The following is a 26,943-nucleotide window of genomic DNA, read 5'->3' on the forward strand; positions in this document are numbered from 1 at the left end:
CCCAGAAGTAATTCCTAATGGTGAGGAATGATGCCATGCTTTCTCTTCTCCTGTATCAGCACAGATATAGATGATACCTATATAAGCAGATGATAGGATAGCTGAGGCCAAGCGCACACCTGAAAGTAGAAGTTGCCATCACCAGCTGGGATAAAATTTGGGGGGTCAGTGCAGGTCAAGTAGAAAGGGTGCCCCCTGCTCCTCAGCATCTTTTCAGACAGCATTTGGAGGGAAACACTCCACTTCCCAGAGCAATCAGCCAGGCTTCCAAAGAACTGTTATTATCATTTGATTTGAGAAACTACCTGAGGAATCAAGCATGGGGACTGGCACGTCAGAGCAGAGAATGGTTTCTCCCTTGGCATTCATCACCATCTTTTTCAGTAAATGGGCTAGGGAAGCCAGAAGTGGATAATTAATTAATAGTTTTCCCATAAGGGAAGATTTTCTTTAACCCTCAGGAGCTTAGCGATTGTTATGCCCTGACACACAAGGCTCTATCGACTTCGCACGCTGTTCGGCGAGATGTTTAGCTGCAGAACTCTGTGTTTCTACAAGGTGCGCTACAGCTTTGTGCTAGGTCCCAAGGCAGTGTGAATCAGCAGGGCTGCATGACGAATTACGGAGAGTGCTGCCATTCACACAGGCTGGGCACATGTACCTGGGAATGGGCCCAGGCCTGGGGCCATCGCTCTACCCCAATTCTCCACTCCCGTACACCAGCAAGTGCTGAAAGGACGGCACGGCAGTCCCTCACTTTTCACACCAATGCCAGCTTTGGTTTCAAACACAAACCGACAACAAAGATTTCCATATTGTGTAGCGTGACAGTTTGATGTGCAAGGCAATATGTTTCCTCCTTGCACCTCCTTGGCACACACTCCAGACCTTCCCTTGCTGCTCCTACAGCGAGGGAGATGGCAGGGAGCACGCTCAGCCCCTGCAGAGGACCCCACTGTCCTCACCACAAGGCTCTCAGCTCCTTCCACCCCCTCAGAGCACTGTGGGACCGGGATCTGGGCCCCCTTCCTGTCCTTGCATCCCCCCAGGCACTGCCTCCTGCTGTCTCCAGCTGAGGATGGAGGAGTGCAGAAAGCATCAGAGCCCCGAGGGGTCCTCAGAGGAGCGGTGGGGTATTCCTGCCTCCTTTCCAGCATCCTTCTCACCATGACCTGCCTGCACTTCTCTGTGCCATGTCAAGCCACCTCTCTCCATTCCTGGGAAGGCATCGCTCCTTGCCTTCCGCTGGCAACCCCTGCCACTCGCTGTAGGCGGGCAGCTCTCGCCCAGAGGACTTAGACCCTTGCTCTTTGTCCTGCCTCAGATTACCTGGAGATAGGCACTACTTGCAAGAGGGGAGCAAAGGTGGAAAGCTGGAGACGTGCCAGCTGATTCCAGAGCACGGGGAGACCATGGCGGCAGCGAAGCACCAACGGCACCCGCGGGAGCGCAGCTGGCACAGAGGAGCTGCGCGTGCAACTTCGGAGGCTTCCTAGAGAGCTTGGACGGGCGCACTCAGCGTGCTGCTCCTGCTACTTTCAAATCTGTGTTTACAAAGTCCTGGGGAAATTAACCTATTTAAGTCTATCCCCAGCAGGGGACTGTTTAAAGAAATAGGATAAATGTACCTTGGTGTGTAAATACTTATTATTTAGGCAAACAAACAGGTTCACTCATATGTTTGTTTTTCAATTCAGTTACTGGACAGTATTGACGGTGCTGAGGTCAGGCAGGGAGAGGAAAAAGGAAACAGCGAAGACCTTTCCAGAGGCTGGAAGGCGGGTGCTGCTACTTGCACACTGCAGGGGGTCCCCCTCCTGGGGGGCGCACCACAGGGAGCCGGGTTCCCTCCTGCCCGGAGCATGCCCACAGATCCTTGGCCACTCACCTGCCCCCGGAGCTGTTCTGCGCAGCACTCTGCAAAACCCCGTGCTGCCTTCCCTGGAGATTGCCCACGTCCCAGGCTATCCATCAGCCCTGAGATGACAGCAAACTCCAAGCAACCTTGTAGAAAAGTCCACCTTGCCTTTGCTATCCCAAGCAAAAGTAGCCAACTGCTGTAACACGGGGCAGAGGAAACCATTCTCCTCCAAGAAACACAGCACAATATTCCCATTAAGAGAAAAGCATTTGATTTTGAAAAAGAAATGATGTCATAATGACATCACACACTTCAAAGCACGGTCCAGGCCAACTGCCACTGCTGTCTGGGAGCTTAAAGCCCATCAGCCGGGACCGATCTCCTTCCTAGCTGCCCCGAAGCAGCAGAGACTTGCAGCTGTGTAATGTTTTAATTACTCACCCTTCTATGAAGTTTCCATAGGGGAAGTTTGTTTTGGAGCTAGGTGAGATGCTCTGGGGGTTCGAGGAAATGACACCACTTTTTCATTCACAGACACGGCTCCGTCCCTCCTGGCGTCAGATCCACAAATTGGCTCCTCTCCCAGTACTTGAACGCACTTAAAAATGAATAGGACTCCTGCTAACTTCCCTCGTCTTTGGAGTAAGTCTGAGCAAGGTCGACGTTCAGCAGCAACGAAACACGTAGCCTCAGCGCCATGGGCTTGGAACGGATACAGAGCCTGGACAGCCTGGATGTGACAGGGAAAGCTTTGCGCTGTGGACCCCGGGACGTGGCTGTCAGAGCACAGAGCTGTCTGAATTCCCACAGCTCTGCTCCTGGAAAACACCTTCCTTCAGCATCACTTAAGCAATGTTTCCTATTCCTGCAAAGCCCGACAAGCCTCTCTCCCTGGTAACTTTCTCAGTGGCATCAGGCTCCTGTTCTGTCCCAGCTCGAATAATGGTTTTCGCCTTCCTGTGGGTCACTGATGACAATTCCAGCAGTTTGCAGAATATCACTAGTTGAACAGACGCAGTAGCATCAGAGCTAGCAGGCACGCATTCTGGTAACAAATTCCAGTAGGAACCCCGAGGAGGGGTGTTCCTACCTCGCTGGCTATCCGCACTCACACACCTCAGCCTTCCCCTCCAGCTATGCCAACAAAAGCAACGGCACAAATCTACACCGACACTCCGGGCGCTCGCAGATGCCCACATAATGCCACAGACAAAGGCACGGCCATGACACACAAGTCTGGGTGCCCACCGAGCGCGGGTGCCCACCGAGTGCGGGTGCCCACCGAGTGCGGGTGCCCACCGCCCTCACCCCCGCAGCGGGCAGGTGCACTCACACAGGTGCGGTGCTCGGCGCCAGCCCCGAGCAGAACGAGGGACGGCAGCTCCGGACCGACCCCGCGAGTCCCGCCGGCGTCCCCCCTCCGTCCAGCCCCGTCCCCCCGGATCCCCCCGACCCCTGATCCCCTCTCTCCCCGCTCCCAGCTCCCCGGGGCTGCCCCGGAGCCGTGCCGCCGCCTTACCAGCGCCGAGCCGGAGCCGGGCGCACGGCGCGGCTCCCCGGGCGGTGCGCCTCCTCATCGCGGCGGCGGGGCGGGACGGGGATGCCCGGGCCGGGGCCGGTGGAGGGCTGTAGGTGTGCTGATGGGGTGTAGGACCGGGGGAAGGGGGGGGGGGGGGTCCACCCGTCGGCCGCCCGCGGGGCTGCGGCGCTGCCCGCCGAGGAGCGGCAGCAGCGCAGGGCGCGCTGCCCCCGCCCCGCCGTTCCGCGCCCGCGGGGAGCGCCCGCCTCCGGCCCCCGGCCCGCCCCGGCCCGGCCCCCGGCCCCCCCGGCTCCTCCCGGCCCTCAGCTCTCCCCGGTCCCCCCCAGACCGCCCCGGTCCCCCCCATCCCGCCCCGGTCCCCGCCGGTTCCCCCCTGCGCGCCCCAACCCCGGCGCGCAAAGTTGCGCCTGTCCCGCTGCCGCCTCGCCCCCCCCCCCGGGACCCCCAGGCTGCAGGACCCCCCCGGGTCGGGTGGAACCCCGAAGCCCCCCCCCACACCCGATCCCGGCAAGGGCCATCAGGAGCTTCGCTTCCAAGCCAGCTTCAGGGGTTTGTCCCCCCCGGGTGAGAAAAGCGCAGAGCAGAGCCCCGGGAGATGTTGGGAGCCCGTTCTTCACTTGCGGTGTCAGCCCGGCTCCGTTGGCATTAGGAGAGCGTTGGCAGCTGAAAATCCGGCCCTGTGACCCTAAAATCCTCCGTCTTGGCAGAGGTGGCCACTACAGGCAGCTCATCATCACGGTTTTTAAAGTGCCTATTGCAATAGCGGACTGAGCATAAAAGCAGGACCTGAGCAGCTCCATCTTCAGGTGTGCTCGCCCCCACACCCGGATCTGAACTTGGGGGTTTGGGGGACATTCAGGGTTTCAAGCTGCAGTGCGCAGTCTCTCCCTTGGACAGTGCCTGTAAACATTCCATGTAAACACGCGGCTGGGAGCTGACAGCTGCAGGGAGGATTTCTGACCAGACCTGCTTTTGGAAGTGAAGTGGTAGTTTTCCGCCTGCCAGCACTCAGTTTCAGCTGCATCCCCAGGGCCTGGCAGGATTCCCTCCACCTCCAGTGCCTCTGGGTCTCCGTGAGACCAGGGTCCTCCCTTCCCTCTGCGTAACCGCATGGGCTCCGTGCTGTGCCCTAAGAAACATGCACAACAGCTGCTGCTGAGACGGGTAATTCACAAACTGAAACCCAAGTCGTGGGGCAGGCCCTGCAGCTTGGCCTCTCCAGCCTGGTGCTGCTTCTTTTGGCTACAAACGTCGGCGGATCTGACTTCAGGAGGCTGAGGCTGCTGAGCAAGATCCATGGCACGGGCTCAGGCAGAGCACCGTGCTCGCACGATGCCTCGCGGGCTTTGTGGGATGCCCCAAGGGGCGGCACGGGGAACCCTAAAGGCTGCTGCTTCTCAGAGGAGAGCTGTGCTGGGACAGGGTGATCCAGAGCACACAAAGGCTCAGAGAAGTAATCTTGTTTGTAGCTATTTGTTTCGTGCCTTGTATTTGTGATTTAGGTCCTTCCACCTGGAAACAGGACATTTTCGAAGGTGTGCAGAGGCAGAGAAACCAGAGCACCCAGCAACGTAAAATATACATCGCTTGCTGACAAGACATGTCAAGTTTCCAAAAACAAATGCATACTAAACAGTTTCTTATCAACTTGTTTGATAAGAAACGTTTTTTAAGGATCTGAGGATTTTTGACAGATCTTTCAACTGCCTTCTCTGAAAATTTGGCGGTATTTTCAGCCACAGCCGGAAAACATGCTTCTCAGGCTGCCAGGCGTCGTGTTTGTTGCATGCATTTGTTCATCACTATAGTAACTGAAAGGCAGATTAAGAATAACATTAAGGAAAGTAGAACTGGGATTAAATCCCTGAAGCAACACCTTGTCACCCTTTGGGTTCTCAGACTTGCGCCACCGAGGCCAGACTGGACAGGGCTGGGCTGGATGGAGCTGAGAGGGGTCGTTTTGAAACTGAAAGTTTGTCCTGAAACAACTTGGTTTCGTCTTCTTTGCAGTACTATTTTTCTGGACAACCCCTTGTTATAGCTCCTCTACTTTCCTGCTCACTCAGTACTGGTTTGGTTTACTCTCCGTTCACAGTAGCACGCAGCTGTAGCCCCTCCAGACAGGACTGCAGCCCTCAGAGCTCACTTGCCTTCACGGTTGTTCTGAGCTGGGATCTCCCTGAGGATCAGGATCAAGAGCCAAGGATGGTGGGGAAGGGATGCTAGTGCACGAAGGAGGTGGACTGCAAGACCCTCCTGTTTTGGGGTGCTTCTGAACCCCCAGAACAGGGCATGCTGAGCCCCGGTGCTGTCATCGCTTTGGGACAGATTAGAGCACAACGCCTTTTCATGCAAATTGTTCTCCAGGATTATCAAAGAGTTTATTCAGCATAAATGGGATGCCTACAAAAATTTAATTAAAATTTTAAAAAGAAAAATTGGAAAGGATTATAGAGGGAGATAAGGCAGTGGCTTTTTCCTCTTTTTTTTATTTTCCTCTCCTCCTTTTTTCCTTCTGTAACAATAATAAAGCCAAAGATCTAGTTGAGAAAAGAAGTCACCGAGTGATTCATCGGGACTGAATCACAGTCGCTGTGCAGCGGAATGCGCTGCCTTCGCTGCTGCGGCAGGAACTCCAGAGCTGCCTCAGATCACTGGCTGTGCTTTCAGGCACAGATGTAAGCCAGAAAGAGGGAGATAAAACCAAGCTGACGGGGATGCTTTTTGGTGTGCGCAGCGTGTTCCCTTTGAACGCAGCATAGTCTCCTTCGCCCAGTTGCGTGGGATGGATTTTATTAAAAAGAGAGCCTGAATAAATGTAAGTTCTTTTAGGGTTATACGTGCCATTAGATCACGCAGCCCTCCCACTTTGCTGAGGAAGGACTTCTTTCTCTTTTCCATTCCAAACAGGAGCTTCCCTGCTCTCGCCGGGAGGTTACCACCACAATCAGCACTGCTCCCGGCCACGGCAGCTGCTGGTACCCAGACCTAAGGGAAAAAGTCCAGCTACGGCAGCTGAACGCCTCAGACTTCTCGGTGGTTTGGATCCCAAAAGCATTTTGAGAAGGAAACCTCTGAGAAGAGGTAAGGCACTAGGAAAATTCTGGTCTGCATCTGACTGAAAGCACCAGCTGATGCGGTGCTCATCCTTCCTTAGAAGTATGTCTCACTGTTGTCACCTCCTCCTTTCCTTACATTATTCATTATCTGGGCCAGGGAGCTCTCTGGATCCCGCACCACTTCCCTGCAGCCAAGTTCCTGGACCCATGATAAAAGCGCGCAGCCTGCAATGAGGTGGGAAGTATCCAGCCTGAAGTGATCAACAAGAAGGGGGTCACACCAGTGGGACCTAAACAGCCAGGTCTTTAGGTACGCAAACTGCAATAGCTGTGGTATGAAATCCTGCTATTTGTCGAGCACTGTGATTTATTCACCACACCTGATTTATAAGACTACATGGATATATAAATCTAAAACGTAGTTTAAGGCAGGTCTGACTTTTAGCTTTAGAGACGGGTAAGATAACTACCCCTTTCCTGGTTCCAGTCATGCGAGGCGGAATACTAAACAAGCCTGATATCAGGGGACGAGTTTGTCTTTCTTTTTTTTTATGAGAGACCATTTTTTGGAGACAAATTCCCCATTTACAATCCATGAGCTGGAAGCTACAAAACGATCCATCAGGAATTTAAGGACAAGATAGGGTGCAATGACAGACGATAAATGAGGCATCCTGAGCAGACGTGGGCAGCTGGGGGAAGGCTGGCACTGCAGGGAGGACAGGAGGCAGTGGCTGCGCTGGGGCTGCCTCCTCCTGGGCTGCCTCCTCTCATCCCTCCCTGCGGGATCGACCTCGCAGGCTGGCGCTGCTCCTGGCTCTGCTTCTTCTCTGGTGCTCCCCAGGCCGGAGCAGTGTCTGTCGGAGAAAGATGCTTCCCTGCTCTTGCAGTGCAGGGTGAATTGGGTTGTGTCCTCTGCTCTCCAGCTTCGTCCTCCGGTTTTGGAGGCAAGAGACCTGGTTTGGAGGCAGCGATCTACCTCCTGCCTTGCCCCCGGAACTGAAGGGAGCCGCCTTATCTGCTCTCACAGCACCACAGGGGTTTGGCTGCTCGTCCCACTGCACTGCAGGGACACTGGATGCTGCTGCCGGGAGGCTGGGACCACGTAGACGGAACCAGTGAAATGATTCTGGTATAAAAGTGGCAAAACTGAGAGAAGCTGGAGTGCAGGGGAGCTTGGTGGCATCCGGAGCTGCCGTGCATGGTAGCTCTTCTCCAGCCACGTGCCACGGCGTGCTGACTTGGAGGCGAGCCTTTTTAGCATTTCTTCCCCAAACTCCCCCTCTGTGTCCTCTCTGACGGAGGCTGCACAGACCTCTCCCCTTCCCCATCCCTGCTGGAGCAGCGGCGCTGGGCTGGCTGCGATAGCTCAAGCAGCGAGGAGCTGGGGCTCAGCACCCATTTGCTCGGAGACCTCCCGAAGCCCCCAGATAGCCGCAGGCTCACGGAGTGGATCCACGTGAGAGCTTCGCTGAGCAGCAACCCCGGCTGTGCGGGAGCCCTTGCCGGGCTTCCTAATTTATATGCATATGAGCTGTACATATTGCCATGCGTACCGTGCTGCGAGTGAATAAGGATAACTATATGCAACTGTGAATAAAAGAGCCGAGTGAATCATTCATCATGGATTATTGATAGGATTAATTTCACCTCTTCTTCTGCTCTCAGGATGCCCACCAGCTCCCCCTGAATTTATTTTCCCTCCTTTATTAAATATTTTTGAAGATGAAGGAAAGTAAAACCAAGTTATTTTTCTCCTCTTTGCTCAGATGAGCAAGATGTTTGCCATCAGGTTAACCCTACACACTCTCCCGGAAAGTGAATGTCTTTTTCTGGCATTTGAGCTTCAACATCTTTCCCCCTGATAGTTCACATATGTAAGGATGGGGATCTTAGAAGAGAAGAGAGAGGGACAGGCAGGAAGGAAGGGGTTTCACTAGCTGATGGGAACGAACAGACACAAGCGGTGCTCAGCAGGGCCCGGTCAGCTCTGGGCAGGAAGGGACACGGCTGTGGGCACTCGGCTCTGCGGGTTTACACATACCCACGTGCACCAATGAGCACAGATTCAGACAGGAGCCGAAGGAGACAATGGGATCTTTGAGGTCTAACCAGCCAAATCGGGGTGCTCAATGCCACGCTTCGTTATTCAGGCTACTAAATGAGTCACTGAATTTTCCTTTGACACGGCACATCTGAGTTAACCACAGATGCGGGTGCTCCGTGGTCTGGAAAACAGGCTGGTTTATTTAAGTGCCTAACCATGGCTATAGAAACCTCACTGTGGGAACAGTTAGGAGGGGAAGAGAGGTGATATGCATGCTATTTAAGCTAGGTCCCAAAATGAAGCCAGGAGGCTGCTTGAGCTCCTCTTTCTGTCACCAAGGAGAAATCAGCTCCCCTGGACCTGAGCTGCTGCACTGCCCGAGCACCGCCCCAAGCTGGGCTCCTGCTGAAGCTCCTGCTTTGGTTGTCCTTCTCTTTCCCTGCCCTGTGTATTGCATCCAGACTTCGTATGCTCAGTTTAAGATAAAATAGAGTTTTCTAGACCAAATCTCAAAACAGGAAAGACAAGATATCTCTGGAAAGCTCTGCTGATGGCTGCAGCTTCCCTGTGATCACTCTTCAGGTCACCCCTTGGGATGGCCCAAGGACAGTTCTCTGCCAAGCCAGATACCACTGCAATTTAGGCAAGCTGCCTAAGTGAGTTTTTTCAAGTTCTTAAGACAGTGGGAATTAGACAGGCAAGTGATTTAAAACCCAGTGTGCAGCCTCTTCAAGGGGCACAGCTTCCCTTCCCAGGCCTTCCAGGCAGCTCACGAGCATGATGAGGTCCAAGCCTGTCCGGGGCCGGGTGCTGATGGTACCGACGAGCCTCAGGAGGATGAAGGCAGGCTGCACCCTTGCCACCTCCCGACGGCTTTGTGAGCCTGGAGGATTCGGTCAAGGCGTTCATGTGCAGACGTTCCCATGGCTCCGTTTCCCACTCCTGGAGCACTCCAAATCCAGCTGCAGGGGAGCAGCAGCCCCCAAGGCGCTCACACACTGCTGTCTTTCAGAACACGTCTCCTTGCGCACCAAGACCTCTGCTGGTGTCCACACCAGCTGGCAGCATCCATGTGCCGGAGCATCCAAAGCAAAGTGCTGCACTGGGAATCCAACATTCCTTCACACCAATTCCATTTGCACCACTTTTGCGTGGCTGCTACTCTCCAGGCAGGATGTTGCCAACCCCATTTGCAGGTATTTTGTGTATGTCCCATTATTCGGGGGGATGAACGCCCTGCTCCCCGGGCTGGCCGCACGGCACCCCGACCCCACAGCAGCCCCATTGCTGCGCACAGACGGGCCAGCAGTGACTGCTGCAGATGGCTGCGTTGTGCTGGGGACTGAAGGCTGCTGTTTCCATGGCAGCAATTCGACGACTCCACTTGTTAGCAACCCTACTATTAAAATGCAAACAAAAATAAACCAGGAGAGTGACTTTTCCTTTCCCACTCTTTGGCCTTTGGGGGGGGCGTACACCCTCTGGGCCCTGCTGGAAACCTCAGGTTGCCACTGTGGCTTTTCCCACCCGCTTTTCCCAGTTTCCAGCTCATGCTGGCACTGCACAAAAAGCAGGGCAATGTTAGGGTGCTGCACAGCTTTTGGGGCCCTGCAGGTCGGCTCGGGCCAACCCCGCTGCTGTCAGCCCCATTTAGCAGGCTGGTCCCGGGGCCGGGAGCCAGCGGCCCCACTGGTATCAGGGTGCCCAGGAAGGAAAACCAAGGCCCTTCATGGAGATAGAAAGCCCACTCCCTATGTCCTCTCCTTGCTTAGTGAAACAATGGTATTTCTGGCCATTAATTCCCCATTAAAAAAAAAGTTAGAAGAAAAAGGAAAAAAGGCTGGTTCTTTATCCAGAGCTGTTCAAAGACAGGAGAACAGGCTGGAGCCCACAGGTGGTTCCCAAGCCCTTTCTGGCGATCACACGCTTGATTAGCTCACAGTTACCGCAAATATTCACCCAAGTGCTGTACGTGCTGGAGCCCATGGCCAACGTCCTGTGCCACGATGGCTGGCTGTTCTCTGGGTGGCTTTTTCAAGAACTGTGCTCTTCTGTTTCCAGGATGGCACTCAGTGATTTGCAGCAGGTGAGGACATCACAAGTTAAACTGGGAGCTCTCAGAGCTGTGATACCCACTTGTTTCCACAGGGTTTGACAAGACAGACCCGCGGCTACTCCTCCTGCTTCGCCTCAGACTGAAAGCTGAGGCTGGGATTTGCAGAAGTAGCCTGGGGTCTGATAGGTGCAGAAGACAACCAAACGCGTTCACTTCCAAGAAACCAACACCAGAAATTCCCCACCCGAATTTAACTCGCCTGGTGTACCACATTGAACCTTCAGTCATTGCCGTGCCATTTGCACTTCTTCTTTCTGCAGCTTCCACGCTCTTTGTGGCAAAATGTGCTGTAATATTTGTGTGGCCTTGAAGGGAAATTCATTGTGTAGCTTCCCAAACACGGCAGAAATTTTAAGCTGATAATGGGCACACAGGAGGCCAGGCTGGGCACCGGGGTGAAAGTGCTAGGCAGGAGGATATCAAGGTTTACCGTCAGCGATGGCTGTGCTTCCTCTTTGAGGCCACACAGAGCGAGTTATTTGCATGAATAAAGGTTTATAGGGGAGAAAAAAGGAATTAAAAAAAAAAAAAGAGAGAAAACATGGGAAGAACGAAATGACTGCCTGTGGCCCAGCCACGGCTGCCTGAAGAATCACAGCAGGATGCAGCCCAGTTATTGCAGTGCTTGGGCAGTAACAGTGCCCCATCTCATCCTGTGCTTTATTTCTTGCAGTTTCCACTGGAGGATGCCTAAGGAGGACCCTAGGAAGAGGGATTTGGGCGTGCAGGATCAGGCAAGCACACTTCCCTGGGACACTCTCCAAACCTCCAGGGCTCTGCGGTTAAACAAGTCCCTCAGCCAGAGAGGACAGCGCTGTCTCCATTAATTGTTCTTCCATTAATTTCTTCTGCTGTGTCATGAGCGCATTTTTGGCGAGGGCTTCCTGCAATAATTACATCTGCGAAGAGCCCTTTGGCGTGCTTGGAGCATAGCACGCAGCCGTTACAGCTGGTGCTTCTACTCCGCGGACTGAAGGAAGCAGCGAATGATCCTTCCCCAACACACAAAGCCCGGCACTCCCGGGGGCTTCTCCTGAAACTAATGCTTTAAGATGCACTAACATGCCTGCTGCTGTCAGCGTGCTCACGCCAGATGTGGACACCCGCACGTGAAGGCGAGAGCTGCATGCCTCTGGTCTCTGGCTCCTTGTCCTCGGGAGTTACCTGCTCGGCATCTGCTGTGATTGCTGCTGCAGGGACCTCGCAGTGCCGTGCTCTTCCCAAGCACCCCGCCATCCTTCAGGGTGCCATCCTTGCACCTCTTCTCCCCGACCCTATGCTCAGTGCCGAGCTCCGTGCGGCCGTGTGGGCCAACATTGCCATCCAGTGGCCACCGAGCCCACCGGCGAGCCCGATCTCCCGTCCAGCACATCGCCGCAGGTGGCACAGCCTTCAGCGACTGTCCCGTCCCGGAGTTACTTGCCTTCGGCATGCTGTCGCGTCTCGAAATAAGGAAATGCTCTCCAGGCTCAAACACCCCCGGACAGAAACACTCACAGTAAGTCCTGGTGGGTGCCCAGGTGCTCTCCCACCGCACCCGGAGAACAAGAGCCACCCCGTCCCTGCTGGCACCATCCCCACCGAGCCCAACATGTTGTTCTGTGCCGCACGCTGCCCGCTTGGCACGGGCCGTCCCGTGCAGCTAACGTTGCTTTTAGAGCAACTATTGGTTTGGGACAGAGAGCCGACACTTGTTGGAGGATCAAAGATTCAATTAAATGCTCTTAAAAAAAATTAACATCCAAAAAACCCACCCACAAAGCAACAAGAGATGGAAAAGCAATGAACAGTTTCCCCTGCAAAGACAGTTTGAAATGGGAACAACACTGTCAGTGTTCGGTATTGTTATTTTTCCTACTATCTATTAGCCACTTCGTGAGTCTCAGCTGCTGTCTGGCCTGGCATTTATTTTACAATACATTTAATCTTGTCTCTGCCTTATAAAGAAACCACAATTGTACCTGCTGAAACATGCTTCTCAGTTGCCAAAGAAAGAAAGAAAATACAAGAACAATTTTCTTGTCATCGGACTCCCTTTTCTCAGCCCCTAGGGATAACCATTTACATGCTTTTTCCATGACTGGGCTATGTACTTTTTTCTACAGATGCAACAACTGTCTGCATGGGCTTCCAGGAGCTGGGGCTGTTCAGACCCCCTCCGAGAAGCCTCAGAGCTGACAAAACTGCAGGATTTGGCTGCCGAGCCTGAGGGCAGCAGATGCCCACACAGCTGGATCAGAGTCCAGCCAAACGCTCAGCCTCCAACTTCCCCTCCTCTAAGCCTCAGGATTTTTTAGACCAAACAAATAAAGCTCATTTCAGTGCTTCTCTCTGCCGTGCCATCTCTCTCTCTTTACCACCTTCCCTGCCCTGCTTTGAGCCGTTTCTTACTTTGCAAAATCTCCCCAAATCCCAACCCCAGACCATGGCCATCACCCTGTAACCTCGCTGGCCTCGTCACCTGGGAAGGAAACCAAGGGATTCCCCTGGATTATCCTCGCAATTGAGCATCCAATCTCCAGCGTGGTTTTCTTCCTTAATTATTTTTAATCCTGCCTGCTGTTGCTGTTGTTGTTATTAGCACTGAGTACTCAGACTCTCCGAGGACATTACACCATGCGCTCATTAGCCAGCCAGAGAGATGGCTGCTGCCAAGAAGGCGGTGGGGGGCCACCGTGTGCCTGCCCTCCCCACACCTCCCCGCCGCCCCCAGCCCCTTCTTACTGTCCTGGGGAAAAGTCGGGACAGGGAAGAGCTACAGAGCTGTTTTCCCCAGTGAGGTCGCCTAAGTGCCATCGAGATGTGAGCCTCTAAGCAACTAACAGCGTGCCAAGGAGCGCAGCACTGACTTAGAAATAGAAAGAAGCGTCACCGAGCCAGTGAGGAGGATTTTCACTTTCTGGGCAATGAGCGAGGGCAGCGTTATTTGTCACTACTGGGCCTGCACCAGGAGCATGGGGCCCTGGGCAAGTAAAAGAGAGGCCCTTTGATTTCTCTCCCCTCCCTGATGGACTTTCTGATTAACAGACAGAAAATGATCATACACCGAGTGAAGCAGATTGACTCCGTCCGATTTCTCTCCAGGCAAGGGTGATAAAAGGGCAAAGAGCAGTTCACCAGCAGAACGGCAAGTAGAGAGAGGTTCCCAAAGCCGTGGGCTGGTTTCGGTATTTTGTGGGTGATGGCAGAGACCAGCAGCTGCTTGTGGCTATCCTGGACACTGCAAGAATTTAGCCCTGAGCGATTTTCCTCTTTGGCTCGTTTCATCCCTGTCCTTCTTCTTCCTTCTCCCCTCCCTGACACCGGCAGCTTGTCCCTTGGGGTGGCATCGGTCACCGAGCTCCTTTCCAGAGAAACACCTCCCTTTCTGAAGAAACACCTCCGTTAATCAGCAGGCCTGAGAAGACCAGACTCCGTTGCATGTCCAAAACTGGAGGACGTGGTTGTGCCCCAGACATCGCAGCCTCAGCACCGCTGCCCATCCCGACGCTGTTGGGCCACGGGATGCAGGAGCCCGCTGCCAGCACCCTGGAAGGCTCAAGGAGCATCTTGCTCCCACTCCCCTCCCTGCTTCGTTAGACATTAATGCTAATCAGTCATGCAACTGCCCTTCTTGTTCAAGGTGCTGCTGAGGTGCCACTCCTGCTGTTAACGCAAATCCGCACTCCTTTAGTGCAGAGGCTGCTGGTGAGTGGCAGAGAAAAGGACTGCTGAGAACCCAGCGGTGCTGACGGACGGCTGCCAATCCTGCTTCTCCAGGGTTCCCCCGGGTGCCGGGTGGCAGATTATGCAGAGGATACTAGCCACAGCATTAAGAAAGACCAAGAGGTCCTGTTTTCACAAGAACATCACTCAGAAGAGCCCCATCTCTTAGATGCACTGTGCAAAGAACAAATTGAGCACATTCGTAGTTATGCAATTCGGGGGATTCTGCAACCCAAAAGCTGATGTGTGTCTCTTCCCCTTGCTGTTCCCAGCCACTGGTCTTCTGTTTGAACATCTGGAAACAATGCCATAAACCTCACTTGCAAACTGTCTGGTGTGAGCCCCGGCAGCTCCCTTTGGGGCTGTGAGACTCATCGCTTCCATTTCACAGCAGGTGGAGGGAGGGAACGAACTCCTGGCCATGAGGTTTGGGTGCTCAGTGACTTGCCAATGATGGAGCAGGAACCAACTCGTTGTGGTCCTGTCCCCCCTCCCTGGGGACCCACCTCCAGGCTGTGCGGCACGGTCCTGCTGAGCCGCCGAAATCATGGGGCACCGCGAAGACACAGGCGGACGAAAGCTCTTCTCCATGTGACTGCAGCAGAAGACCCCAGCCTTTGCGGATGAAGTATCTCAGCCCAGCCACTCTGCCAGCTCTGCACGGGGGAACGGCCATGGGAGGGCTGTGGCTTGGGAAAGGTGAAGTCGCGTTGTGCCAGCACACGTGTAGGAGTGTGCATCTGCACCTGCACACACGGCCAGCTCGGTGAGGGCAGCATCCTCTGCCACCGACACAACGCCTTTGGTTACTATTTCCTCAGCAGAAACCCCAGCCAGCCTTTGGCCTGCAGTCTTCATGGTTGGAAATATCCTTGCAAGCAGACTATTGCTTGTGGCAAGGATATTACAGTTCCCCAAAGCAATCTTCTAAGAAGAGATTAAGTGAGGAAGACGCTTTTTTAGCACAGCGGGGTGCTCAGGTTAGCAGCAAACCTGGTGCACGCAATGTGAGCTTGGCACGGGTACTGCAGAAGCCACCAGCAGAAAAGAGCTGTCCTCTTCCCTCTCCCCTGTTCTCCCTTGAACACGCAGCCCAAGCAGGGTGCCCGGGCACAGCCCCTCAGCTCAGGGCCCGACTCTGCCCAAGCTCTGCGCACTTGCCCACAGTCTCCGTCTGCTGGTTGCAGCTTCTGTGCTTCTTTCAGGTTGTCAGGGCACCATCCACCATCCGTGATGTTCCTCCACACTGGGCACCCACACAGCACCCAGGGTGCTCTGGAGTAAAAGATATGGGCAAACGGCAGAAAAAGGAAGGGATTTCTCTCCCGTGGCTGAGGAAGGGTTAATGACGTGGCTGTTCCCTGACTTTGAATGTTTTAGACCAGGATTTAAATGGAGGGTTGCGTGCACCCCACTCGGTGGAAGAATTTAGAAGCTGACATGAATGTGTCAGAGCAAAGCCTCTCTTCTGAGAAACGCAGGTAGAAATACGGTACGGCAAAGCCATAAAAAAGCGAGAGCAGCAAGCTCCCAGCTGAGGACGCGGCCACCCACCGCCCTGCCCAGCACGCTCCTCGGGGAGAGGGGGCCCAGCAACATCCCTGGGTTGTGCTGAGCCCCGCCAGAGCTTTTCACCTGCAGCCAGACTGTTAGCCCAGACCCTGCCCGGTGGCTCCTTCATCACCAGGCTACCTCCAGGGAAGCACTAAAGCTGCCCCTAATCTTCTTTTTAGGAAATGTAATGCCACCACCTGCAGCTCCCTGCCTTCTCCTTCCAGCTGAGTTTTATCTGCCAGGGAGAGCTTACGTGGGTAAGCACCGTGCCTGTGCTGGGAGCATGCATACTGCTTTATTGCAGCTATTGAGCTGCAGAAGCAACTCTTTGCCATTATACAAAGTGTGTGTTTTCAGGAGCAGGCAATGGGAGTAAGCAATCCGTGCAGCAATCAGCATCTCATAGGCTTTCTAGAAGGTGAAGCAAACACCTATCAGCCACGACAACCTTTATTCCTTAAACTTCCCCAAAGGGAGCATTTCAAAGCATAAAAAGATTTAAAGCTGTCCAGCTGCCACTGAGGCATAATTAACAGCTGCACAGTCAGCTCCGACCGCAGCTGCCAAAGCCTTAGCAGCCGTCCTCTATTTATCACACTCGTGGAGTATTTATAGCTCCTCAGCAAGGCAGGGGGGAGACAGAGAAGGAGAATAGCAGGTGAGCTGCTTACTGGGAGAGATAACATTTGCTTTCATCTGCATGGCATTTCCTTGCTCGCTGGCGGAGTGGCAGGGGAAGGCATGCACGGTGCCCCGCAGCGCGGGCTGGGCGGCTGGGGGAGGCAGCGGCTGGTGGGAGCTGGGGGGTAGCAAGGGGCTGCGGGTCCCTGGATGGGGTCCAAGACCTCCCAGCATTTCCCGCACCTCCTGCACGCAGCCCGGTGGACCCTGTGGCTGACAGCCTAGCACGGGGTCCCTGCAGCCGGGTTCGACAGCCCGGCACATCTGTGCTAGGGATGGAGACGTGCTTCCCCCCAAGTCCCAGGTGAATGTGGAGGAACTGGGGCAAAGGAGGGGACCGGGCTGTTGTGATCGGGTGCTGGGGGCAGATGGGTGCCCTGTGCCCTCTCCAGGAGCCCTTTTGTCCCCAGGAATTGTCCCACAGCTGTTGCAGCCCCTTCATGCTGCTGCCTGCCTGGGCCAGCAGAGGCAGGCAGTGAGGTGTCAGATGCATCTCCCATGCTGATTATTAGCTACCCTTGGACTGTGTCACTTGTGTCCTATCTTGTCTGTGTCATTTACAACCCAGGACCTCTTCATAGGAATTGATATGAAAATGGCAAATGTCCTTGAGCTACCTTGGAGTGCTGCAGGAACAGAAAGGCCGTGTCACCAGCGCTGGTGGTGGTGGCTGGAAAGCTACAGGGGGCTCCAGGCAAGCGGCGTGTGCAGGAGCTGCCAGAGAGATCCCCGTGCTCTGGGACTGGGCAGGGGGTTGTCACCTCACTCCTGTCCAGGGACGGTGTCCTGCAACAACTGCTGGGTATTGCTTTGGTGTGTTCACCGCTCTCCGGGGCTCCCTAGCCTCTTCCCGTGGCAGGGGGCTGCGGGAGCCCCTGCTCCGACGGTAACCTTGCCTCTGCTACCTCGCACCAGGCGGTGCCCAGGAGTTATCACTGCCAGTGATACCCGAGACTTGGTTTCACTTCCTGCTGCGGCTTTACTCACCCCACTGAGATCGTAAACACATCTAAAGTCTAACTAAAACAATTTAATTTTCCTCGTAAGCAGTCTTGTAAAGAAAACGATGGCAGTGCTATTCCAAAAAGGAAGAAAGCCGCAATCTTCACAAGGCTTCCCTTCTCTGCCAGCCTGCTGAGTCCCTCCTGTTCAGACACACCACAACCCACCGCTGGGTGCCTGATGCAGCTCCCTGGGGGCTGCCTCATGCTCTCACAGCCCACGACGCCCCAGGAGGTGCTCCAAGAGCTGCACCCCGCTCCTGCCTGCACCCTCTGCCACCCACCCCCGGCCATTCGGCCCTGCAAGGCTGGTACTGGCCTCCTCGGTCCAGTTAGTTTCACCCGACGCTTCCAACCCTGCTCCAGCAGGCAGCCGGGCATGCTGTGCTCCTCAATCTGCTTGAAGGAGTCTCGGACCACAAGGAGATAGCTTCCTGAGCAAAGGCAGCAGCTCTCCTTTTCCATGCACTTTATTCACAGCAGTCTCCATCACCGGGCTTCCAAAAAGCCCTCCAAGCTAGAGTTCACTTCAGCAAACATCTTTGGTGCCACGTTTTCTTAGAGGTGGCATGGAAATAGTCCCAGATTAAACCAAAACACACACAGTGTTTTTACAGATGGCACTCACCAAAAAGCTGTCTTTGCACTTGACAATGCTGCTGAGCCTCGCTGCTCGGAGCAAGGACTCCCCCGTGGGGACGCAGAGCCAGCAGCATGCTGCCTGTCCCAGCGCGCCAGCAAGGAAAGGGCCCGTGCCCGAGTGAGCCGATTCTTGCTGAGCACCTCCCGCGGTGCTGCATGCACAGCACGGCCCTGCCTGCCTGCCACGGATGGCACCGCATCCCCCAGCAGCCCCAGTCCTTGCTGGGATCGGGGGTCCTGGCTCACAGCACCACCGCCCTGCCCCTTGTCATCGTCCCACCATGCATTCAGAAGGCAGCACGGATTTTGGCAAGCACTTGGAAAACCATGGCTATTTCTAGCCACTGTACAAGCACTCCTGGTTTACAGTTTATAAAGAGTAGCTGGTGATCTCAGACGCTTTAACTCTTTTTTTTTTTTTTTTTTTTTTTTTTCAGGAGGGAAGCTGCACTTTCAGCAATGGGAGTTCTTTGCAATCTATCATGGAACCGCAGCAGGGCAAGGCGCCCGTCCTGCCCTGCAGCAGAACGTCCTGAGCCCCACGCAGCGGCCGAGCAAGAGCTGCTGGCTGGGGCAAGTCCCAGCAGTCTTCTGAAACTCGTTTGCTTTTAAGGGAAGTGCTGTGCTGTTGCTGGGTTTGCTGCTTTTGTTTTGTGGCCACCGAGGGACTGTTAAACTCTCTGCCGCAGGGTGTTTGGAAGACAAATGAGCCTCTGTGATCTATTTCCCACACTGACTCGGGGTGGATGTAGGGGAGAGAAGGCCAGTCCAAAATAAAAGCGGCAACAAATGGGTGTGTGTCAGTGAGGGAAGGAGCAAGGGGGAATGTTCGGTCTCGCCCCCGGTTCAGCCGGGCCCAAACCCCCCACGTTTCAGGAGGCTGGTGAGCGGCCTCGCAGTCTGGCACCCAAAGATGCCTTGGGATGTGCATTTCTCCACCATGCGATTTTTGAGAGATTGCACCACAAGAGGGGATTCTTGCAGCCCTTTCCCTAATTATTCTGGGTATGGGCACTGGAGTTGCACCTAGAAGGAAACTCCCTAAGCTATAATTGCATTTATGAATGCTCCTAAGTGTGCTACGTAGAGCAGCTTTTCCTTGGTGCTGGGTTGGAGAACATTGCAATTGGTGTTTGTTTGTGTTTTTTTTTTCATTTGTTTGTTTGTTTGTTTTTATCACTGAGAACAAAAGGAGGATCAAGACAGTTCCAGATTTAGCAGGCTCCATCCTTGTGTTTTAAGAATTCAACCTGCTGCACTTCCCTTTTCTCCTGCATCAAGCCTGCCCCCCCAGGCCTCTCTCGACAAGCGCCTGCAAAGCCTCTGCTGTGATTTCCACCGTGCACACGGCACAGTTAGAGCTGCTGCTGCCCGAAGACTGCAGCTGTAAGGGACAGGGATGTCCCGTACTGCTGGCCCCAGTGATCAGTCTGGGGTCCAGGTCACCTCCAAACGTCACCCAGGCTCCAAGGGACACAGCCCCAGCCGGGAGGTGGCCAAGTGCTCCCTTGTGAGAGCACCCAGGGGCTCCCCAAGCCTTGGAAATGCATGCCCCAGTTGGCTGGGGTCCCCTTGCACTCAGCGGGGCTGGGGTCCGCTCTCACGGATGACTGAAAGCAGAAGGGTCGGAGGGAATACATGCAGCCCCTTCCTTCCAGAGGGGCAGGCAGGGCCTGCCTGCAGATTCAGCCGGCAAAGGGAGCGCAGCAGTGCCTGGGGGCCTGTGCAAAGGTTGCGGGCTGTGCAGCGCGGCTCACGTTTGCCACCCAGCGCCCACGCGAGCCCGGCGCCAGCATGGGAGCCAGGTGGCTGCGGGTGCACTGCGGTGGGTTGGGAAGGAGCGGACAGCAAGTGGGAGAGGCATCGCGGGGCGGCATCTCACGTGGATGATCCCTGGGGAAGCCGGGAGGCCCAGGTCACCGCGCACCGTCTCTTGCCGTCACAGCCCTTTCCAAAGGGAGAAGGGTAAAAGCCAGCCAGGCTCCCAGCCCACACGACCAAACCTGAAATGCCTCTCAGGCTAGGGGCGATCTCAGCTGAACCCCCTCCCTCCTCAGTCCTTTTGCCCCTTGCTTGCTGCTCACAGTTCCTTAGTCTTTTTTCATGCTCTGATCGCATGAAAACTGAAATTGCTCTGAAGCACGTACCAAGCCCGCCCTCATTAGAAATCATTTCTCACGCACAGGTCTACAAAGATGTCTGGACATGCGGGTCTTCGGGGTCCAGGAGCGCATCCTTTTTCTCCCTGCTCTCTTGCTGCACGGTACCACTGCTCAGCAAACTGCACTGCATCATGGACGCTGTGGAAAGCCAGCTGCCCACCGCTAGCTGCCTGGCCAGCCCAGCCTCCCGCCCGGAGCCGGTGGCGTTACAGTAGAAGGGTTACAGTTGGCCAGGAGCACCTGGACACCAATCTCCTTGTAGTCGTGATGTGTGTCCTTCAGCATGGAGAGACCCACGGTATCTATGAACTGCATCGCCCCACAGTCAGTGATTAAGGTGTGCTTATCTACAGAGGGAGGACAGACATCTGGGGGTGACTTCTCGGCCCTTGTCTTGGCAGGTTTCAGGCAGTCAAACCCGGTGCCAAAAAATCTCTTGCCATTGCCCATGTCTGCATTTGCCTGGCTCTCCACCCTTTGATGTCTAGCAGCCAGCAGGGTGGGATTTAACCCAGCTTTCTGGTAGAGAACAGTCTTGAAATAATCTTTGTTGGCATAGTAAAGGGACAACTCGAAGCGGAAGATTTTGATGTTGGCAATACTGCTGAGTTGCTTGTAAGCGGCCTGGTCCTCACAGATCTCCGTGTTGCTGACCTTGCCCAGGAGCGTGGCCCTGGGTCTCTGTGTGTGGAAGATGATGCAGAGCAGAGCAAAGCAGACGCCCACATGGAGCCCGATCTCCGTGGTGATCAGTGTGGAGGCCAGCGTGGGTGTTCACCACACCACCGTGTCCAGCTTGCTGAGCTGCCATATGCAAGCGATGTCGCAGAACCTCCTCAGGCCCCCCCGCAGGTTGGCAATGGTGACCACCCCCAGGATGGAGGTCTGCAGCGAGTAGAAGAGTGGCGCGATCCACAGCAACACTAGCAGCAGCACCAGGGAGGTGACCAGGCCAGAGACCTGGATTTGGGTCCCCGTGGACTCCTTCAGCAGAGTCTTGGTCAAGGCTGCAGAGCTGGCAAAGCTGTAGAAGAAAGCTGGGATCAGGTTGCACATGCCAATGGCGACCAGCTCTTGGTTGGCACGGACGGCTTAGCCGTGCTTTTTGCCAAAGATTTCCGCCAGGGAGATGGTCATAGCAAAGCCAATAATAGCAATGGGCTGGGCATCGACTGCCAGGCTGGAGAACAGCTTCATATCTGGTAGGGTGGGCTTCCTGAAACCAGTGGGGATAGCCCTACAAACAGCCGACTTGTATCACTCTTGAAAGTTGAAGTAGTAAGATACCACCGTGGCTACAATGACCACAAGCAGCTCTATGGGGAACGGGGCCTTCATCCTGTCCTTATACCGGTCATTGATCTCTTTGACAGGCACTATGATGGCCAAAGCAACGAGGCTGATGAGCAGGTTGCAGATGTTGGTGTTCTGGATGTACCTGAAAAGGTCAAGCCACGTCAGGATGAAGGAGCCCACCCCTTCGTGCCGAGGGATTTTCAGTCCCAGGAGGTACTTCATCTGGGAGATGATAATGGTGAGGCTGGAGCCGGTCACAAAGCCACTGAGGAGAGGTTCTGACAGGTAGACAGCCACAAAGCCCAGCTGTAAACCCCCCAGCAGGATCTGAAAAGCAAGCCAGCCGTATCATTAGCATCCATGAGAAGGGATAGAAGAGGTGGCCGGCAACTTCTGCCAGTCTGCTTCCACTTCAGCCTCTCCAGCTATCCTGCCTGCTGAGCATTCTGCGTGAGACCGAGGCCTCTTTCTTAAGGAGTTAATCTGTAGTATGAAGAACTAAAGAGCTAGCTAGAAGACTTGTCTGTGGCTGGAGATGCCATACAAAGAAGCCTACATGATCCTGGTTGCTGTCTCCTTCAAGCAATAAGGGCTCATAATTAACTCTGAAGGTGCAGAGAGCAGCCACATCCAAACAGCCATTAGCATCTCTCAGTGGCATCAAGACAGTTCGGCACAGTGCCTTTAGTTGTCCCAGTGGGAGGGCCTGAAGCTGTCCACTGACAGCAAGACCCGGGCAGTGGGGACACTGCACGGCCTTTAATGGAGGCCCTGCTGATGGCAGGGTCCTTGAGGGCTGTTCTTGCCCACCCTAACTTGCTCTGACCTGCCCAGTCGTCAGCTCAGGTAGGACTGGCGTGGTGGGAAGGTGGTTCACGGTTCCCTTTCTTCCCTCGCATCTGATCCTAAGCATGTTTCAGACACATCCAGACACCTGGCCTATCACATGGGGGAAGCAAACCCCCAAATTCAGCTGTGTTTGGGCTTTCCAAATCACTACAGTTGGGTCAAGGGTGCAAGGGTCTAGTTACGTTAGGAAACATTTCTCGTGGCTTTTAAGTCTGAAGTGAGACTGGAGCTTAGAGCTGTTAAGCTCAGAAGTTCCTAGCAGGGAAAGGACAGAGAGGAAACAGCACAGCAGTGAACATCTATACCTGGTAAAGGCCAGCCAGAAAGCTCAGGGAAAGGGCCACAGTGATGGCGTAGCAGCTCTTGTCACAGGTAGCCATCCCGTTCCCAGGGGAGGTGGAATTGCCCACCATCACAGAGCCAGTGCTGCCATCGCTGTACCCTGCTAGCTGGAGCTGCCGGTTCACAGACTGCCCGATCATCAGGCAACGGACTCTGAAGGATCCAGCGAAGTTGTGGTGTGAAGTAGCCATGGCCACGTAGATGATATTGCAGAAGTTGGTGTAGATTCCGTAGATGGGATCCTAGCTGGCTAGCAGGGAGTACGAGACGGACTGAGGGATGGCAACTATCCTGGCCTCCAGGAGGCCAGATACGACATCCCCAAGTAACTGCGTCCTGACATCGTACCGGGGCAGCCAGTTCAGCACTGGGAACAGCCGACAGAAGAAGGTGAGGATGGTTTGATGATTGCATTTGCAGACCTCTCTGGCTTTCTTCAGGATGAAATCCTTGGTGCTGAAGTCTGTGGGCTCATTCTCCTCCAACCTGACGCGTATAAAATTGACAGGAGGCTCTTCTGGGGTTAGGGAGCTCAGTACATCTTTGCTCTGTCCTGACATCTGGCTCAGCATGCCTTCCATTGCACCAGGATAGCTATGGCAGGAGAGCAGGCGTGCCGTGAGGAGTTGCATTCATGTGCATAAAGTGCTTTACTTAGCTCCAGGGCTTGTGCAGATTGCATGGATAAACAAATAAAGGAAAATAACCTCAGACAAATCAAACAGAAAAGCACCTTCCTGTGGTGCCAGTTGATTTGTTTGCTATCAGTTACGGACCTAATTAAGCACAGCCCCGAGACCACAGTTCACATGGCATTCCCACTGGCACAGATGGCCACATCAGACAAAGCTACGGCAAGTGCTGTGCTCTATGCTAACAGGACAGCAGAGTGGCTTAAGATCAGACAATGTTATTTCACTGAACTAAAACTTCTTCAGCAACCCTGCCTTTCCTGACGACGCTTCCACTTAAACAAAACCTATTTTGAAAATGTTAAGGCATTCCAAGTGATGTTTTAGGAATGCAACATGTGGGTAAGGGAAGTTATTTGCAAAATATTTTTTCCTTTTAACATTTTGACATTTTATATTACATTGCTGGCTTGCATCAAATAAGCCCATTACAGAGGCTGATATCTGCGGAATGAAAGCATTCAACTTCTTCCATATTTTTAAATAAGATATTTGCCAGAGCTACTCCAAGTTTTTCAGTCAAAATACAGTTGCAATAAAACACACCTTTTTGTCGAAACTGATCAACACACAAAGAGAAAAATTCACCTGAGTGTGGACCTAGGCTCTGGAAATTGAACTGGGATAACGAATTGAGGCCATGCCCATTCCCCTACCCTAAGGGTTCATTTCACATCCCTGGGCCTGACTGGAGTCTCTTACCTCTGGCTGCAGGAGCCAAGGGACTGGGGGTGTTTTCCTCGGGTCCCCCCTGCTGGCAGACCTCTCTCCTCACCTCACAGCACCCACCGAGCAGGGAAAGCACAAGCCAAACAACAGCAAACCTGCTTCCTTTGCCTTCCTTCTGGACCATGTGTTGCTTCTCTTGAGAAAACGGAATTATTCAGCCAAGCAGCTGGCCCTTCTATCTTGCTGCAGCTGATGAAGGCAGTGCAGCCGGCCAAACAGAGCTGTGTTTTGAAAACAAAGATCGTTCCGGGGGGGGGTTATTTTTGATGAAAACTTGTCCTGCCCATCAAGAACAATTGAAGGGGTTTTGGAGAAGTGCTCCTGCCAGATAACAGCATTGCTGGTATCTGGGGATGTGTTGGCTAAACAAGGGCAACACTACACAGAAATCTTCCTCTGTGTGCTGTGACACTGCCCCTCCCTGGGGCTCAAGTCCTGCTGGGCTTCTCTACGCAGATCTTCATCTATTCTGGGCATCCTTTTGCTCCGTAAAAACAATCACACAACAACATTGTTCTTTGCTGGTAGCTTTTCTACCAACGTGCTCCACCACCGCATTCTCACCCCAGGCTCTGCCCACGCACGCTGCAGCCACGTGCCGGGCTGCTCCCTGAGTGCTCCCACCGCTGCTCTGCCACGCTGCACACACAGTTTGTGCATGCCTTCACAAAGGCTTCCTGCACTGCAAGCAGGGGTGTGATAGCATCATTATTTCTGGGCAGAGAGAGAACGTGGCATGTGGCAAATCTGTGTAGCCCGCATTCTGCATGTGCCTTTTAAAGAGCGTGGCAAAGGAACAAGGGATTTTGTGGCAAAGGAACAAGGGATTTTGCTTTGCAGAAGTGCAGGGCTGCACTGCCTTCAGAGGTAAAGGTGGGCAATTGCGTTAGTGGCCAGGAAAAAGGCAATGTCTCATCACCCTGAACTAAACCAGCAGCCTTATAAACACAGTTCTTCCCTTGCGATTCGTGCCAACAACCTACATGAGAGCTCTCAGCACATATTTCTGCTTGCCAGTCTCATCTCAGTCTCCGCTGACTCTTTTCCATCTTGTTTCCATCGACCTAGCCTCAGACCTTGCTGGATGTGCCGCTGCCCCTGGAGCAGGACAGCAGCGCTGCCTGGCAGGGAGCAGCCTGGTCCCCACCTCTGCTCCCGGCACTGGCTTTGTTCTGGGCTTGGGGGGGGGACTGGGGCCCACGGGCTTTGGAGAGATGGTGGGGGGCATGGAGAGATGGCACTTTCACAGGTCTGTGATTAGATGTTAGGGAGACACCCTGAGGGAAGAGGAGGGGAAGATCAGCATCCTGAGTTACGTTTATCTCATTAGTGCAAGGCTGTATCTCAGTAATTAGGAGTAAATAAATGAGAAACATCAGTGCTCTCTGGCAGCAGGAAAAAAATGAGAGCATATGGCAGGGGAGACAGCTGCTCAATGTATTTAGCTACTTATACTAATTCTTTTTCTCTGCTATTGCTCCACAGCTCATTTCCCTCTCCCTTCTTTCAGGAGTGGACTATTTCTTTCCTTGGCCTCTTCATTCCCCTTGTCCTTAGAAGATGATCCCTTCATATGCTTTATAATCCTTCCTAGTTACAGCTCATTTCGTATCTTGGCCACTCTGATATCATCTCCATTTCTTTTTTTTTTCGATCTCCTTCCTTAGCAAAGGACCCAGATCTCCACCTTTTGTATGATTCCTTCATCTTCAAATCCAGTCACTGAGGAACTGGCCAGTCTTTTAAGATGGCTTATTTGCTGGGATGAAACACATCTGAGCACAATCTATCCTTTGAATTTCGATCTTATTTAGGAAGCGTTCCTTTCTAATTCTGGATCTCTGATCTTGTCTGTGTCTTCAGCATTACCGTCCTCCAAAGAAATGGGACAAAGCACATTTTCCAACTGTGACAGTATCTAGGCTACCTTTAACATCAACCCTGCCCTCACTGCATGGCAATTCTTCTCGAAGTTCCATCTTGTTCCATGTATTGGATCTCTTTGGTGTGTTATCATTTCCTTTACCACTTGGCATAAGTTGGTAAGCCTCGATTTACCCATTCTCTTTTGCTTCTCACAGGTATAACTCTCGGTGTGCAGTTCTTTTTCCATCCTTCTGTCTCTGTGCTTCCTCTGCCATCTTTTGTGAATGTGATTTTTTAATTGTCTGAAGCCTACCCTACATTTTTTCTCTTCCTTGTGTGCAAATTCTCAGTTGATTTTTCATACTCGATTTTAAAATATTCCATACTTTCCCTGCTATTACATTCTTGAGCTCCTCGTCCCAGCTGGCTTCCCTGTGGGCTTCGGTTCTCTGCACTGATCTCTTTGAAGTGGAAGCTCTTTGTGCGAGGGCAGCTTCTGCTTGGCCCCTCCAGCTGGGGGCACTGAGGAGAGGCCGTTCTCTGTCCTCCCTCCTGGCAGAGAGGATGCAGGAGCATCCTTGCTCACACTGAACACTGCATACACCTCTGAAATCACTTTTGCTGCATGAGGTAAGGGTAGGAGCTGGAAATATTTCACATTTACTCTAGAAAATATGTAACAGACAAGCTTAAAAAAGAAACCCACAGCACTTCATGTGACCTTGAGCTGACTGAGGCTGCAAAGTCTTCCAAATGCAAGGTCACTATAGCTAAACTTCTGAAATAGTTTGTTTTTAAATG

At 53.6% G+C, this 26,943-nt stretch overlaps 1 long non-coding RNA gene and 1 pseudogene across 2 annotated transcripts; one reads left to right on the forward strand and one right to left on the reverse strand.

Annotated features, from left to right (window-relative positions):
• Positions 1-3,971: 3,971 nt before the first annotated feature.
• Positions 3,972-18,409, forward strand: LOC308177472. The gene is made up of 2 exons (XR_013939156.1): positions 3,972-16,540; positions 17,132-18,409. It is a non-coding gene; the product is annotated as an uncharacterized lncRNA (long non-coding RNA).
• Positions 18,410-20,393: 1,984 nt separating this feature from the next.
• LOC308177470 (sulfate transporter-like) lies at positions 20,394-23,497 on the reverse strand (annotated as a pseudogene). The gene is made up of 2 exons: positions 22,819-23,497; positions 20,394-21,991 (listed from the first exon to the last, which is right to left on the reverse strand). The product of its transcript is annotated as a sulfate transporter-like (transcript).
• Positions 23,498-26,943: the final 3,446 nt, after the last annotated feature.

Source organism: Anser brachyrhynchus, assembly GCF_964034855.1.
Source record: "Anser brachyrhynchus genome assembly, chromosome: 14".
In the NCBI taxonomy this organism is placed as follows: domain Eukaryota; kingdom Metazoa; phylum Chordata; class Aves; order Anseriformes; family Anatidae; genus Anser; species Anser brachyrhynchus.